Here is an 18,106-nt window from a genome sequence, read left to right as displayed (position 1 = left end):
TGTAAAGATTTTCACCTCCTTGATTAAATTTATTTCTTATTTCTTTTTTATGCTATTTTAAATGATTTTTTTCTTAATTTCTTTATCAGACAGTTCATTGTTAGTGTACAGAAATACAACGGCGCCCTGGCCAAGTGCCTCAGTTGGTTGGAAGGTCGTCCAAAAGGTTGCAGGTTTGATCCCGTCAGGGTGCATACGGGAGGGAGGCAACTGATTGATGTTTCTACCTCACATAGATCCCCCCCCCCACACACTAAAATCAATAAACATACCCTTGGGTGAGGACTTAAAAAAAGAAAGAAATGCAATTGCTTTTTGTATGTTGAATTTGTATTCATTTATTGAATGAATACATAAATGAACTACTGAATTCATTTATTAGTTCTAACAGTTTCTTTTTGTGGTCTTCAGAATTTTTTTTATATATAAGGTCATGTCTCTGCAAACAAACAATACAACTTCACCATTCTGCCTCTAGATTTTTGCAATCTACTGCTTCTCCCTAGATTGTGAACATGAGCTGCAGCCACCAGCCAGGTTTCCTGCCTGTGACCCACCACCGGTTGTCAGGAGCCAGAGATTTAACAGGTTTTGCTATTTCTCCTGGTACAGGCTGGGCAAGGACCAACTGCTGACAGCAACCAAGGACCTCGGTTCGGCCCTGATTGGGTTTTTCCAACAGCTGCAACTAGATTATCAGTCTCTGGTTTCCTTGGGCAGCCCCTAAATGTGAATTCCTTACTGTATAACCTCACCCTTACAGGAGCTGCCATCCAAAACTCTGGACATAGAGCCCAGTAATATTTAATGGTCATGTATAAAGTACAATAAAATTTGAAATTCTTGCCATGAAAAAAAAAAAAAGGATCATAGAGTGCACTTACACAAACCTAAATTGTATAGCGTGCTACACATCTAGGCTATATGGTATGGCAGCCTATTGCTCCTAGGCTATGAACCTATACAACACATTACTGTACTGAATACTGTAGGCAACTTTGATAAAACATAGAAAAGGTACAGTAAAAATATGGTATAAATGTAAACAATGGTACACTTGTACAGGTATATGACTGGAGCCTGCAGGACTGGAAGCTGCTCTTGGTAAATGATTAGATAATGAATGTGAAGGCTTAGTACATTGCTACATACTACTGCAGACTTTATAAACACTGTTCCACAAACTTTACCTGCTTACTTCTGAAAAGGTCAGAAATAGAACATCAAAGCTGTCAATGCTATTCCATGAAAAAGAATGTAGACTGGACTGATTGAAAATTATCGAGGAAAACACCCCTTAACAATCCAGAACTAAAATTCTACAGAACATTAACATGCCTGTTGGGAAACTTGGGAGTAAGGGGTGGAGTGGAAAAGACTAGAGATGAGTGAGAAAGTGATTAAAGTACTTGTCTTCCTTGGAGGAATACATACATACATACACACACACGCACACACACACACACACACGTATATACATGCTGGGTGTCCCAAAAAATGTATACACACTTTGAATAATTATAAAGGTGGTATTCATTAAAATACATTTTGTTGTAAAAATGCTATAGAAACTATAGACATTCTGTATATATATATGTATACACAACATACATTTGAGATTAAGAAGCTATGGGAAATAAATATAAGTATAGTAAATAAAATGTAAATAATTTTCAATATATGCTACTAGAGGCCTGGTGCACAAAAATTTGGGGGGGGAGTCCCTCAGCCAGGCCTGTGCCCTCTCATAGTCTGGGACCCCTCGGGGGATGTCCACCTGCTGGCTTAGGCCCATTCCTTGGGGGATCAGGCCTAAGCTGGCAGTCAGACATCCCTCTGGCAGCCCGGGAGCCCTCAGGGGATGTCCACTTGCCAGCAAGGAGCAGGCCTAAGCTGCAGTCGGACATCCTTAGCGCTGCTGAGGCAGAAGAGGCTCCCGCCGCCACTGCTGTGCTGGCAGCCGTCATCCTGGCTTGTGGCTGAAGAGAGCTCCCTCTGTGGGAGTGCACTGACCACCAGGGGCCAGCTTCTGCATTGAGCATCTGCCCCCTGGTGGTCAGTGTGTGTCATAGTGACCAGTCATTCCATCAGTTGTTCCTTAGTTGGGTCGATTTGCATTTTAGGCTTTTATTATATAGGATTACAATAAATGAAAATGGATTAAGGTCATTAATAAAAATATAAGTCTGTAAGGCTGTATAAAAATAAGATTCAACAATATACTTTGTAAAAGAGACCACAAAGAGTGTTCAAAGGTTAAAAGTAAAATAATTGGAAGAAGTTTTATCAGGAAATATAAACCCAGGTTGGAAGATTAACTTTTTTTAAAGGCCCCATTCATGAATAATTCAGATTCTTCCTAATCTGGGCTCAGCTCCCTGCCATTCCTGGGCCTGTAGATTCCAGTACTGCATTAAAGCTCACACACTAAGAAGTATCTGTCTATTTTCCTTTTAGGACAGGGCTTAAATTTCTGTTTTCTATTATGACTTTGAATTTTCTCTTTCCTATTTAGGCACCTACAGATTCATCTTTCTTGCTTTGAAGCTGAGCTGTGTATTTTTTTACACCTTTTATTTTTATCTAGCATTTCCATATATTTGAGAAAAGGAGCTCATTCAGTCCGCCTTCTTGTCCTGAAATCCTCAAAACATGCACTTTAGATTAAATACAACTGAAAACAAAGTCCAAGTTATTTAATTTCTTCATCTGTCATGAAATGATAAAGCTCAACTGTTAAGGCTATGAGAACTAAAATGATGTCTTAGCTCAGTACTTGGTGTATATAAAAATATTCAAATGCTGCACTATAAATTTATCAATTTTACATTCTTCTTAAAGAAAGCAAAGGCAGAACCATAAGGATGGAATGGAAATTGCTAACATTTTTCCTATTCTAGCTTCCACTGAACTGAAGTTGCTGTGGGGGAAAAAAATGCTTCCTCCAAAATTATTGAGAATAAAGGCAACTGGTAAAGGATCAAATCACAGCAACAGAATTCAATGTTCCTTAACAGTCATTCAGTTAGGAAAGTGACCATTCCTTTCTCAGTGATTTGAGCAGGGGACTTAAAGTCCACTATTCTATTCTGAGATCTACCACTGGCTTTTTGGTTGACTTTCATCAATACTCAATATTACTGTTTCTTCTTCTTTTTTTAAATATATTTTTTATTGTTGATAGTATTAAAGATCCTGTTTCTTCTTAAAAGTAAAGTTAGGTTAGATGACTAACACTGAAGATCATCAATCCTTCCAAAATTCTAATTCCAGACTAAGAGGTTTAGAAAAATTTCACTCCAAATTCTATATTTCTATGAATGCAAAAATGATAGCTTAAATTATTAAATAATTATTATCTCCCCCAGACAGAAAAAAATAAACGATTAGAATAAATAATAAACCAAAATAAAAACTAAGTATTTCCTAGTTAAACAAACACCAAAGAGGTTAATGCCGTCATCATACTTTAAAAAGTGGTTTTAAAAAAACAATGGAAAAGGCTTTAAAATAAATGGTGTGCTTTTGGAATATTACTAGATTCCCCTCTCTCTCCACCACCCGCCCCCGCCCCCCGCCTCCCCGCCCCCACCTCCCCATTACAGTAACTACTTAAATCATTTAAGGGAGAATTTAGATCTTGAAAAGGACGAGTGCTTTCTTTATCACACCTTCCAGGTTCATTTTCACCACAATGTTTTCTGGCAGCTATTCCATACCATTTTCCCATAAGAATATGATGGCTGTAATTTCAGACCAAGAAATTAGTATAATAAAATCACAAATTTAATCAACAGCATGCCAAAGATGAAGACAAAACATCCACATCCTTTGAAATAAACTGTTCTCAACAATGTCCTTAAAAGTCCTTAACGGATGTTTATAGTTTATTTTATACAGTTCTATATTAGCTTTTATAATGAACATGTATTGTATAATCTTCAAATATAAATTAAAAATATATACATAATAGGTTGACTTACACTTGATTTCCTCTAGATGATTATAATTCTCTGGGTAGAACACAAGGGGAAAGAATAATAATAAGATGGCAAGTGAGAGACTGCTTCAGACAAAGGTAGAGCAAAAGAGATAAAAAGGTGTTTTATGTTTTTTAACCCAGCCACCAGAATATAAAGGACGCAAATATTCAGGACAGAAGCTCCACCCAATAAAGAGAGGCTGCACTTTGGGTTGATGCTGCTAAATATTATATCTTTTAGGAATCTGAGCATGGCAGATAACTCAAGACTTATTATACAAAGTAAATACATTATAAATGGTCAACTTGGTTTGGCTAAATGAGTGTATCACCTTCAAAATTCCACAAAGGTAAACCTATGATATAAAAGAGTAATATATAGATAGCCCAAATGCTTGAAATATAAACAACCAATACCCACTAATCTTAGCCAAGTCTAAGGCAAAATATATTAGGAGGAACTGAGCAATATAAAAATGTACTAGAACACCTGGGTTATTCTAACTTTTTCTAGTAAACTCTGTAGGTTTGTTTCTACATTTTAAAATGAGGTCCATTCCAGTCCTAAAATTCTACAATTCTTTATCTCCTCCTCTTTTTCCTAAATATATAGTATGAAATAAGCAAAAAAAGAATTAGTGTTAAAATTATTCAAGTATGGTTATTTCCTTTAGCTATCATACCCATTTCCTCATGTAATTATTCAATCATTTAACATTTACTAAATGCCAAGCAATAGAACTAAAGATGAATAAGTCACAATTCTAGTCTAAAGGAAATTTACAGTTTTTAAGGAACAAAAGATAAGTTAATTACCACATGAAATAATAAATGCTGCAGACATGATAGTACTAGCACAAAGGGATCACCCAACTTGGGTGCTGTATATAGGGGTATAGGTGGGGAATTTAGAGAAGAAGTTAATACTGAAATAGAGTCTTAAGGATGACTATGAGGAGATAGACACAGATGGAACAGACATAGATGGTGCTGTAGAGGAAAGAGCATGAGCACAAGTGTGAACGCACACAACCCACAAGAAAGCAGGCCACACTGAAGGTACAGCGAAAATTGAAAAACAGTGCAGTAGAAAATGAGGCTAAAAAAAGTAGCATAAAAAAAGTAGCAAAGGATCACATCATGAAGCATCTTGTATTGTTTCAACATTATGACAAAAAGCAAATTAAGCCTGGTCAATGTGGTTCAGTGACTGAGCATCAACCCATGAACCAAGAGGTTGCCAGTTTGATTCCAGGTCAGGACACACACCAGGGTTGTGGGCTTGATCCCCAGTAGTGGGTGTGCAGAAGGCAGCCAGTCGATGTTTCTCTCATTGATGTTTCTCTCTCTCTCTCTATCCCTCTCCCTTCCTTTCTCTCTAAAATATAAACATTAAAAAAAGGAACAAATTAAGGCTTTTAAAAAAGTAGTAACAATTCGAATAGAAATATGCTCTTGCTGAAACTTTGAAGGCAGACTAGAGGAATTAGATGAGACAAGGAGACCACTTAAAGTACAATGACTATATTGTATGTTAGAAAGAAACAGTAAATAAGCAAGTAGGCTAGAATAACACCCACATTTCTGACTCCAGCAACAAGAAGTAAAAACGCTTTGAAAATAATTTAAAAGAATTGACATTTATTTGTTATATTTAATTTATAACAAATAGTAATTTATCTTCTAATAGTAATAACTAAACAATATCTCATAAAATTTTTTTAAATTCTTACCCAAGGAGCGAGGATATTTTTTCTATTTATTTTTAGAGAGAGTGGAAGGGAGAGTGGGAAGAGAGAGAAAGATCAACATGAGATAGACACATCGATTGGTTGCCTCCCGCTGGCGCCCTAATGGAGGGCCGAGGATTGAACCTGCAACTGAGGTATGTGCCCTTACCTGGGAATCGAACCTGTGACCCTTCAGTCCAATGAACAACTGAGTAAAACTGGCCAGGGCTCAACTTTTTTTTAAATAAAATTCTCGCCCTGGCTGGGTGGGCTTGGTTGGAGAGTCATACTGTGCACCAAAAAGGTTGTGGGTGGATTCCCAGTCAGGGCACATACCTAGATTGCAGATTCCATCCCTGGTTGGGGCATGTACAAGAGGCAACTGATCAATGTGTCTAACTAATTGTCATTTTCTCTCTCTCTCTCTCTCTCTCTCTCTCTCTCTCTCTCTCTCTCTCTCTCTCTTCCACTCCCTCTAAAAGTCAATGGGAAAATATCCTCAGGTGAGGACTAAAAAATAACAAATTAATAAATTATTTCTCACTACTTCATTAGATAATGGTAACAAAAAAGATTAGTGGGAAAAATATTTATTTATACTGTCAAACACTGGACCATAAAGGACCACATTCTAACAATACATTTAGAGTTTTAAAAAGAAAGTAATACAGGCAGTTGTGTTTATAATTATCTATTTGTCCTGGGTACTTAATATCTATATCTGTATCTATATTTACTTCCAGGATTAAGGTGAATATATAAAATACTCATTTCCAATTGGGACAGTTGACATAAATGTTGTCTAAAGTTCTAAAAAAAGTTGCTGAGTTTACTGACCTCCTTCTAGCTCTATTGGGTTCTACATACACTGTGCAGCTTCAACAGACCAGTAGAGGGCTGCAACAACTCAGAGAAATGGTTAGGCAGTTTTACTTGTATCTCTGGCATTTAGAGCTGAAAAAAATCTAAGAGCCATTACATTTCCACTTTGCTGTCAACAGATTCTAAAAGGGGACAGGAATAATCTCCCAAATCCTGAAAATTAGAACCACCAGTAATTCAGCACTTTGCCACCAGCTCCTTTCTCCTTTCAAAATGGTAAAGTGTTTGGAGGCCAAATAAAATCTCACTAACAGTGATTAGGAGAAAAGGTCAGTCAAAATGAGTTAGCAATTCTCTACTTCCTTTCAGACCCACTGCTCCACACGCTACTACCAGACGAATAATCCTAAAATAATTATTTCATTAGGTTACTTTCACATCTACTTTATCAATTCTGTTTTGCACTATGCAGCATTGAAGTCTAACTTTCCTTTGCCTAGATTTTAAGTCAGATTTCTACCTCATGTATACAACTTATTTTCAACTCCCCTAGTCAGACCACTCTTACTGCTAAATAAATAATATAAAATAGAGTTAAAATGAAAAGGTCATTGGGGTGGAATTTGAAGAAAGAAACAAATTTACACAGCGTCTACAGAGAAAGGGAAAAGTCACTGTTGGAAAAAAGTTTATGCATAGAAAGGGAGATAGACATTCCCCTGGGGGAGTTAGGAACTGGACCAAAGGTATATAGGGGCCTTCAACAGAATTTATAATGTTTAATTCTTAATTGGTGAAAGGCACCCAGGTGCTCATTTTGCTATTTTCTGTGCCTTTTAAATTACCTGAAATATTTCAAAATAAAAAGTTTTTGATATTGTAAGTTTGCCCCCTCTCCTTCCCTCAAAAGACAAGCAGCTGATCTTTGCAACATATACCTCAGGTGCCATTCTAAGTACTACTCAAAATTTAATCCCAAATAAGGCCCTAACTCACTTTTACTGCTTTTGTTAGAAAAAAAAAAAAAAGATCAGCACATACTTACATACTTTAGGCTTAAATGAAAGGAAAGGATTTTTAATTGCTTACAAAATTGGGTGTAGTTTTAATAATGGCACATGGAAATAGAAGAGATTTAATTTAGGATAAAGGTCACAACATAAAAAACCAGAATAGTTTTTTAATCACTGCTTTTTTAAAAAAAATGTTTTTATTGATTTTTAGGAGAGGAAGAGAGAGGTATAGAGAAATAGAAACATGAATGAGAGAAATATCGATTGGCTGCCTCCTGCACACCTGCTACTGGGGATCCAGCCCACAACCCAGGCATGTGCCCAGGCCGGAAACGAACTATGACCTTTTGGTTCCTGGGTCCATGATGAACCCCTGAGCCACATGGGCTAAGCATAATCACTGCTTTTGAAATATAAGTCTGTGATCCTGAAAATCAGCTTTATTGATGCCCAAACTCTTTTTGCAGTTTTAGGTAGCTGAAATCAGTCCCCTATATGACAGAGCAATGCTAATATCAATATTAAGTTATTTATAATCTGCATACCATACTATTTGCACCCAAACCCAACAATAGTGTAGGTTATAAACAATACTGCTTAAACCATAGACAAAATTAAAGCTTCCATATGACTTCACACCAGGACTGAACTGTTTAATGTTTAAGCCCTGATCTGCTATTTCACTTTTTCTGTATCCTGCTCACTTTCCAACATAAATCTACTTACTATAGTACACACACGAATTCAGGATAACTGCATATTTCAAGGAATTTAAAAGAAAACATGCTCTAAACAGGCTGAGGGTAGCAGTATGTATTATCGGTAGCTCTTCTGGCCAGACCAGTTTAGAATTATAAACTGTTTCCCTGCCAAAGTATGCTGAGAAGAATAAAGAGAAATATGGTAATGAGGGACCAGTGCAGAGTAAATTCACTGTATTCTAATAGCTGTTAAGAAAGTAACAAGAAAAAGGTTGTACTGTGAAAACTCCAACCCCACTGGGAAAGAATATGTGCAAAAGAATATTTGGTTTTACTTTTAAAATAAAACATGTCTTAATCACACAAATGTTATGAATTGGGGGGAAAAATAGACAAGCCCCACTGATGGTACCAATATTAAAAAGCTTTATCTATTAAAGGAAATATACTGTAAAAATGCCTAAAACATAAGTTTAGGACTATTTAAGAATAGTATAGTTCTACATCAAAAAACTGAACTTAAGCTTTTTTACCAGGGACTCGGCAATATGGGTTGCATTCGCACCAAGACCGTGAAGAAGGTGCCGGGGCCATCATCGAGAAGTACTACACGTGCTTGGGCAACGACTTCCACACCAACAAGGGCAAGTTCGAGATCACCATTATCCCAGCAAGAAGCTCCAAAACAAGGTCTCGGACTATGGGGCCCGTGAGAGGCACCTCCATCAAGCTGCAGGAGGAGGAGATGGAGAGGAGAGACAACTATGTGCCTGAGGTCTCAGCCTGAGATCAGGAGATCACTGAAGTTGATCCTGACACTAAGGAAATGCTGAAGCTCTTGGACTTTGGCAGTCTGTCCAACCTGCAGGTCACTCAGCCTACAGTTGAGATGAATTTCAAAACACCATGTGGAGCCATTTGAATCTTTTGCTATGCTGTAATATTATCAATAAACCATGGACAACCAAAAAAACAACTGAACTTAAATTTGCAAGTTAGTGATTCTTAATCTTTTATGGACAGGTCTGTTTCAGAGCCTGAAAGTCATTAGGTCCTTTCTCCTGAACACCTATTTAGTAAAGAATTTGCAATATAACTTTACAATGTTTATAGGACCGCTCCCTAATTATGGATCCTTGTTTTACATAATTATCTTTTTCTGCTAAATTTTAAGTTCCATACACGCAGTGTCTTCTGCTTGTACTTAGCATTGGAACCTAATACCTTAAAACCTAAAAACTTTTTCAATAATCTCCTTGCCTTCTAACTGAATTCCATACTTCTAGAATTATTTTCTTTTAAAAAATGGTATTACATCATTCCCCATTTTGGGAATTCATTTCTATTAAGCCCCTTATTCTAGTAATCATTGCCTTTTTCATCTGCTACCCATGTTTTCTCCCTTACTCCCAGTTCATCCTCCTATGTCAGTCAGACCATTCTCGTGACATTCTTAGCCAATTAATAAATATACACTGACCTTTACAGTGTGATGGACTTGGAGGTGCAACCGTGGCTCAGTGGTTGAGCATCGACCTATGAACTAGGAAGTCACAGTCCGATTCCTGGTCAGGGCACATGACTGGGATCCCCAGTGTGAGGCTTGCAGGAGGCAGCCGATCAATGAGTCTCTCTCATTATTGATGTTTCTATCTCCCTCTCTGAAATCATTAAAAATAAATACTTTAAAAGTCAGAATGTCAATACTCCTATGTACAAGGGAGAACAATCTGAAATCTGAACTTTCACCACTCTTTCAAGCAATAAGGTAGCTTAAAAATAAGATATTTGTCACTAATATTTGTGATATTTCCCCCAATTATGGCCCCAATACAATTTAGGAGGTTAGTGAGTTATCTTTTTCTTTAGTCACTCTGATTAAAATGTTTCTTTAGGACAATGATATCAGTATCAAGGTGAAGTTTATTAGAATAGCCTCTTGAAATGTTAACTGTAGTCCTTCTGTAGCTATTGAAAATAATTTGCTTCTGACAGCTCACATAAAAAGAACCAACCACTGCCCTAGCCAGTTTGGCTCAGTGGCTAGAGAATCAACCTGAGGACTGAAGGGTCCCGGGTTCGATTCCGGTCAAGGGCACATGCCTGGGTTGTGGGCTCGATCTCCAGTGGGGGGAGCATGCAAGAGGCAGCCGGTCAATGATTCTCTCATCATTGATGTTTCTATCGCTCTCTTCCTCTTTCATCTCTGAAATCAATATAAAGCTTAAAAAAAAAACAACCACCAACAACAACTATATCAGGATCTCATAGGCTTACTGTCCAATCTTCCATGATTCTAATAAGGTATTTTTCTTTTCTTTTTTTATTTTTTGACCCAAAAGTAAAAAGTAGAATAGCTGGTCCCTAAATATTTTTCATTAAGTCCCAAATTTAAGAAACTGCCTTTTTCAGCTAAGACTCTTAGTGGCAGAACACAGAGAAGTGATTAAGAATGGGGACAACAGAAATGTCACTTTTTTAGGCCTGTGAATATCTACACCTCACATAAATGTTCAAAGCCTCATTTTCCTCAGCAATATGTTAGAATAATAGTATCTGTTTTACAAAGTTGTTATAAAAATTGTCTGAATGTTTCACTTAAAACTTTGAACACAGATATTCTAAAATAGAGGCCCAGTGCACGGATTCATGCACCGGTGTGGTCCCTTGGCCTGGCCCTGCACCCTCTTGCAATCCGGGACCCCTTGGAGGATGTCAGACTGCTGGTTTTAGCCCGATTCCTGTAGGCCAGGCCGAGGGACCCCACTGGTGCATGAATCCATGCACTGGGCCTCTAGTATGCCTATAAGATCTTTAGTTAATCTCTTCCTGTCCTCCTGCTTCCCTCTGAGATTAATCAGTCTGTTCCATGTTTCCATGCCTGGGCATTGAGCGTCTGCCCCCACGTTGTCAGTGTGCATCATAGCTACCGGTCGAACGGTCACTTAGGCTTTTATATATATAGATGCTCAACAACTGTTTATTGTAAACTTTAGCTTCAAATTTACAAGTAATCTGTGCAATACTAAAATATGCTATATTGGTTTCTAATATTATCAATTTAAAGCACTAGAAAAAAAGGTCTTTAAACTTAACAGCATAAGCCAGTAAACAAAACTTCTGTCTTAACATTTCAATGTATTTTCGTTCTACAAGATAACCTTAACATGAACTACTCAAAGCTAAGTTTACAAAGGGAAATTATCTCCTGTTATTGCTGTATCTGGAAACTAGTAACAGACAGCATTGCAACTAAGATACTTTCACTATTACTTTTTTAAAAAACCACTGTTAAACTGATTATGTATGCATGAGTGTATAGGAGAATGTTTTCAAATGCTATATGAAGAAATTTTATATTCTCTCCAGAGGAAGTCAACTACAATTTTTAAAATGTTCCATAAGTGGCTTTACTAAGATTAGAAGTGGGGATCAGAAAACATATCTGCAGGGAGTTATAACCTATAAAACAGCAGGTGCTGAAAACAAAGCTAAGGCTAAGCAAAAACCAAGGGATCTTGACACCTTCTTACACAGTAAGTTCTGTATTTGTTTTAAAAATAGCATCACCACTTCTTATATATATAAAAAGTTTATAACATACAATGTGCTGTCCATATGTAATCATATTTGTTCCTTCCAGCAGCTCTGTAAATTATGTAGAAAAATTTTTTATAGATTAAGAAGGCAAGGTTCTGAAAGTTAATGTGATTTGTCAAAAACCACAGTTAGGAAGTGACAAATCAATAATTTAAACCCTGGCCTGCTCACTTATATTTCAACTAGAGGCCCGGTGCACAGATTCATGCATTCGTGGGGTCCCTCGGCCTGGCCTGCCAGGATAAGGCTGAAATCAGCTCTCCGACATCCCGCGAGGGGTCCCAGATTGCAAGAGGGCAGTTCTCGGGTGACGCACCCCAGATTCGGTCTCCCTCTACTCTGGTTCTGGGTGTCATCCGAGAACTACAGCTGCCAAGTGACTGCAGCTCGGCAGCTCCTGTATTGGGTGTCTGCCCCCTGGTGGTCAGTGTGCGTCATAGCTACTGGCCAGTCTACTGGTCGCTTAGGCATGCATATATATATATATATATATATATATATATATATATATATATATATGATGTTCTTTCCACTACTCCATAAAGCTACTTCTTAAAGAAAGAGGCAAATTAGCTACTTCACAGAAAGAAACCTCTAGCCCAGAGGTGTGCAAACTTTTTGGCTCGAGGGCCACAATGGGTTCTTAAACTGGACCGGAGGGCCGGAACAAAAGCATGGATGGAGTGTTTGTGTGAACTAATATAAATTCAAAGTAAACATCATTACATAAAAGGGTAAGGTCTTTTTTATTTTTATTTTTAGTTTTATTCATTTCAAACGGGCCAGATCCTTTCTAGGCCTTTATTTTCTCATCTGTAAAATGAGGAAAAGAGATTAGAAAATATGAGGTTTCTTCCAGTTTTAAGGATAAATCTCCAAGATTGTACTCTTTACACAGTAAGGTATTTTACAAACAGATGTTGCTATTAGTTTTAACAAGTTCCAAGTCAGAAAGTAGTGTCACTAGCTCTTAGGCAACCTATTACAATTACTGTATAAATTCTTCATGCCTATCTGATAGATGTTGCTTCAGTATCACCAAGTTTATATAAAGAAAATAGTCTAGTCTAGCCCTAGCCGGCTTGGCTCAATGGATAGAGCATCTGCCTGCGGACCAAAGGGTCTCAGGTTCGATTCTGATCAAAGGCATGTACCTTGGTTGTAGGCTCCTCCCCAGGGCTCTTGCAGGAGGCAACCAGTAGATGTATTTCTCTCACATTGATGTTTCTCTGTCTTTCCCTCTCTTTAAAAAAATCAATGGAAAAATATCCTCAGGTGCGGATTAACAAAACAAACAAAAAAACCCCAGTTATCTCACTAATCATTCTCTTTTTAGACTAAAATGATGTTCTTAAAACATAAGAACAGTTTAAAGAAAATGTAACTGCTAGTCAACTAAGAAATTTAAATTTATTATTATTATTTAGAAAAGCCTCTTTTCTAACGTTTTCCAAATATCCCTACCGACTGCCATTTCTCCAGTCTACCTCAGAAGAATGTCACATTTTCAAACAATTCTATAGAAAAAAAGTGACTTTTTTTTTTTTAAAAAAGAAACATAAAAGGAGGGGTGGGGAGAGGAGGTGAGAGCCCTCCCTTCTTGATATTAAAGAACGAAAAGCAGAGATCACACAACATATATCCAACTCATTTTTTCCTTATCTGAATATTTTTGTTTTCTCTACTCTTCCTCAATTATTCTTTATGTAATACACACTAGAGATTCCCACTTTCCCAGCTCTACTTGTTCATAAGCCATTCTAGCAACAACCATGGAAACTATAGAAATTAAGATATTAAGGGCATCCTGGTTTTTTGTTTGTTTGTTTTACTTTTCCTTCCATGAATACAACTTAACTTGGGTTTTACTTCATTTTAACACCGTGCCTGTTCCTAAAAAGAACACACTCTGAACAGTTAGGCTTAACCTTAGTCAAACCGTATGCAGATCTTTAAATATTTAGTTAGTGCTTGTGTCAAATATAAAAGATCTTTAAGCAGTAAAACACTTCTACTTTTGCCTATAATCTCCTGGGGAAACATTTCAAATCATTAAATGTTTTTGTGTTTAGCCCAAATTAAAGACTCTGCTCAACAACATGATTGGTTAATATAGAGACTTGATCTTATACAGTCCGACACTATCTCATTTGTTTTTAAGCTACTTGGCACCAATAGAACATATGTTCTGCCAGTTCTGAGCTAATCTCCAGGAAAGCCTTTGTATGATTGAAGAAACTGAAACACATCAGTGCCCAAGATTTTTTAACAGCCTACTTTAACATGTGTTTTTAATAGTCCATTAAAAATAGCTACTTTATTAGTCTTACTTTATTTACATAAACCGTTTTTAAAATTAAAAAAAAAGGAATACATGATAGAAAACACCGATTCATTGCAACTTCAGGATTAGAGAGAGTAATTGCAAAACGTTCCAGACCACGGGATCTGCAACCCATTTCACCCGCGTCCGCCTCCTGGCCGCGGGTGAGCAGTGGAAATGACAGCCTGGATGACTACGCTGCTTAAAATGTGTCCTACGACTTCAACTGGTGCGGCAGCGTGAACTTCCCATCCGAATCTGTTCCTGTTATTACCGAAACAGCTGTCAGCTGGGCTCCGGCACCCTCTTTGTACAACCGTTCGCTCCACGCTCTGCGATCTCCCGGGATACGTCACACCATATTACACCTCAAGACAAGCCCCGAGAGCCGGACGCGCTCTGAAGGTAGAACATCCTTCCAAGGGACACTCGCGAAACCAGGGAGAGCCGACTGCCCGCTGCGGCCAGGACCGCACCGGCATTTGAGACAGGACTGCAGCGCGGCCGCGCTCCCTCCCCTGAGAGTATGCAAGTGGCGATTCTCCCCTCGCCGCCCTCTCCTCCGACCCCCGGCGCCTCCGAGGCTGCCCCGGGAGGGGTCGCGGCGGTCTCCAGCGGACGGCGGCAGGCCCGCGGGCTGGGCGCGCCCCCGCCCCCTCCCGCCCCGCCCCGCCCCGCCGGGTCCGGTCGCGGCAAGCCGGCGGCGCCCTCTCGGTCGCGCGCACTCACACGCACACGCTCCTCCCGACCCCGCCATGTTCCGAGTGGCGGCAGCGGCAGCCCAGCCCCGGGAACGGGGAGTGGTGGCGGGGGCACCCCGCCCGGGCACCCGCCCCGCGCGGCGCCCCTCGCCCGGCCGGCAGCTGCCAGCTGCGCCGCGGCTCCCCGACACGGCTGGAGGGGCGGCGGCGGGCGGGGTGGCCCCGCGCCGGGCCACTAACGGCCTGTCACCGCCAGCCCGGCGGCTCCCCGGGCCAGCCCGGCGGCGCGGAAAGGAACGAGGTGGGCAGGGCACGTCCCCTACCTTGCTCTGGGGAGGGGGACGGGAGCAGCGCAGAACTGACGGGTCTCCTCCCGGGCGCCGGGGACGGGGTCGAAACCGCGCCCCTCCTTCCTCCTCGCCTGTCGCCACGCCCCCCTCACACTCACGGACCCCAGGCACTGTCGACACCGGCGGCTTTAGCCCCTGAGCGAGTGCCTAGGTGTTGCCGTCGCTGTCGTTGTCTTCGTCGCCGCTGCAACCGCCACTAACGCCGCCAGCGCCGGGCTTAAAAACATCTCCGGTCTCGGTCTGTCTCTCACCACAGCCTCCTCGCTCTCAGGGCAGCGCCGCCCGGCGATTGGCTGCGGCGCGGGCACGTGACTCCGCGGGCACGGGACAGGCGGCGTGACCGCCCCGCCCTTTCCGCCGGCCCCTCCCCGCGGCCCGCCTCTCTTTCAGCTCAGTGTCAGCGGCGGGGCGAGGCGGTGGGAGCGTACCAAGTGGGGGGTGGAGGTGGGGAGGTGCGGTCGGAACTCCTCCCGGCGCACTCGTCCGCCTCCCCACCCCACCCGGCTGTCACTGCCTCCCCTAAGCCGGCGCGGGGAAGAGGAATCGAAGGGTGAGCAGAAGAGGCGCAGGCGCCGCTGACGCTGACGCTGCTGGGCCAGGCGGGATCTGCAATAGCTTTTTGTGGCGACAAGGGCAATGGATAGGACTGCAAGTTTCAGGAAATGGCGACGACGGCGATGAAAAAGAGACTCTAGATAGGGTCTTCACGTTATTTTTGCATGTGGACAAGTTTGCGAGCTCGGTCGGGGAAAATGATGCTGCGATCTCGGCTAGAGGCAAAGGAGGGGTATCTACCGCAATGTTATGGGCATCGGGGGAGGCGGACCGCCCTTGTCCGCACAGCAGGGCGCCTGCGCGGCAACACCTGTGCTGGACCCTGCGGGACCCCGAACGGTGCCTGGGAGTTCCACGGAGCCGGAGCCGCTGCGTGCGGACTTTCACCAGCGCCAGGTGGGTCCGCAATGCCGCCCCGAAAGAACGTGAACGTGCACCTGAGACAGCACAGACTCAATACGCTCTCCCATTCACACCTCCCAATGACCTTCGTAAAGAAATTTAAGTGCATTTTTCTACATCGAGTTTGGTATTTAAGAGGGAACTTCTCAGGTACTGGAGAAGAGTGCGTGAGGAAAATTTACCCTCTCCCAGCAGCAGGTGGACTTCCTTCTGGACGCGTCTTACTTATATTGAGTTTAATCTGCGACAATTTGTACATGCTTTCATTTAACCACCAAAAGGGTTACATAATCGGAAGGAAACCATTTTATTCTGACTTCCTTCTGGGCGCTTTATTTACATCAAGGTTAACTCTCGCTTTAGCCGGTTTGGCTCAATGGATAGAGCGACGGCCTGCGGATTGAAGGATCCTGGGTTCGATTCCGGTCAAGAGCAATTAAAAAAAGGGTAACTCTTGAAATTGTGTACATGCCTTATTTAACCACCAAAGGGATTATAATTGGAGTGAAACCACTTCTTGCATCATTAATAGTGGCCTCTAAGCTACAACACCCACCTGTGACGAGTACAGTTACAACTTTGTCACCAATCACAGATGTGCCATTTCAGACCTGACAGAGAAAGCTAAATCCCAAAAAATTACTACATAAAGCATAAACCTGCATTAAAGATCACTATCCCCCCCCCCCCAGGTTCCTCATTTCCCTACTCTAAAACATAGGGTCAATAGTAATTGAGCACCTTGTGGCTAGAGATGGAAGATTATTAAATTTAATTTGGATATTTTTGGCATGAAATACAAAGAAAAAAGAAATCCATTAAACATTGAAATAACTGATATCGCTTAAGTCATTGAATTGGTTCTCATTTAAGTCACTGTCATAGAGGTCAAGTAGTATTGATTGCAATGGGAATAGCTATTTCTGTAACACTAAGTACCTCACTTAAAAATTGAAAGGTAGCTAATCTTGAATTTGCTGAAGTACATTAACCATAATTTATGGCAGCAGCCATATATACAACCTTATCAAAATCAATGAATACAGGAAGACTCATAGGCAATCATGATCCAAGTTACTGTTATTGACTATGCTCAATAGGACACTACCTGTAAAAGTTATTTGTAGAAATCAAGTTGCAAAAAATCTTTTAATGAAGCTCATATTAAGATTATACATGGAAAATTATAAATCAGGAACAATCTGTTATTTGAAAGGTTCTAATGAAACTCATGAAGGCAAGAGGACTTTATTTTCCTTTTCGATGTGAAACTAGAAATATAAATCAAGAAAGTAAGTCTTTCTTTTTTTAAAAAAATACATTTTATTGATTTTTTTTACAGAGAGGAAGGGAGAGGGATAGAGAGTTAGAAACATCGATGGGAAAGAAACAATGATCGGCCGCCTCCTGCACACTCCCCACTGGGGATATGCCCCCAACCCAGGTACATGCCCTTGACCGGAATCGAACCTGGGACCCTTGAGTCCGCAGGCCGACGCTCTATCCACTGAGCCAAACCGGCCAGGGCAAGAAAGTAATTCTTATTATAGATATTATGAATAGGTCTCAAAAGAAGCCTTAAGAAAACTAGTTGATTAGTAAGCTGCTAATAAGGCTTTAAACTGTATAGTTTGGTTTTTCGTTGGTTCAAGTCCTAAAATCCATCTTCAGCAAGTGGGTAAAATATGTTTTCCTTACAGTACCAGGAGATCAAGGACCTCAAGCATTAAACATCACTCTTAGTCAAAGAAAAATTTTATCACATATAATTAGGAGTAGTTATTATTAGCAGACACCCAAAATGTGTATATTTGATTTATATGAACTAGAACCCATTCTACAAAATCTTTCCAACTTATTTAGAGCTTCACACTTTTAGCATCAATGACCCTTATGTTTTAACTACAGTAAGTCCAGTTAGATCATT

The 18,106-nt window shown here is 40.5% G+C and overlaps 1 protein-coding gene and 1 pseudogene across 5 annotated transcripts in view; one reads left to right on the top strand and one right to left on the bottom strand.

The window, feature by feature from the left end:
- Positions 1-15,333, bottom strand: part of ANKRD12 (ankyrin repeat domain 12) — a 111,137-nt gene extending 95,804 nt beyond the window's left edge. For all 5 annotated transcript variants that reach the window (XM_059706610.1, XM_059706613.1, XM_059706616.1 and 2 more), the window contains exon 1: positions 15,196-15,333. The gene's annotated coding sequence lies outside the window, so the exon portion shown is untranslated. The remainder of the gene's footprint in view (positions 1-15,195) is intronic.
- Positions 8,797-9,224, top strand: LOC132239779 (small ribosomal subunit protein eS17-like; annotated as a pseudogene).
- Positions 15,334-18,106: the final 2,773 nt, after the last annotated feature.

This window comes from Myotis daubentonii, chromosome 8 (assembly GCF_963259705.1).
Source record: "Myotis daubentonii chromosome 8, mMyoDau2.1, whole genome shotgun sequence".
NCBI classification, from domain to species: domain Eukaryota; kingdom Metazoa; phylum Chordata; class Mammalia; order Chiroptera; family Vespertilionidae; genus Myotis; species Myotis daubentonii.
Note: the sequence above shows the minus strand (reverse complement) of the source record. Positions and strands in the feature narration are given on the sequence as shown.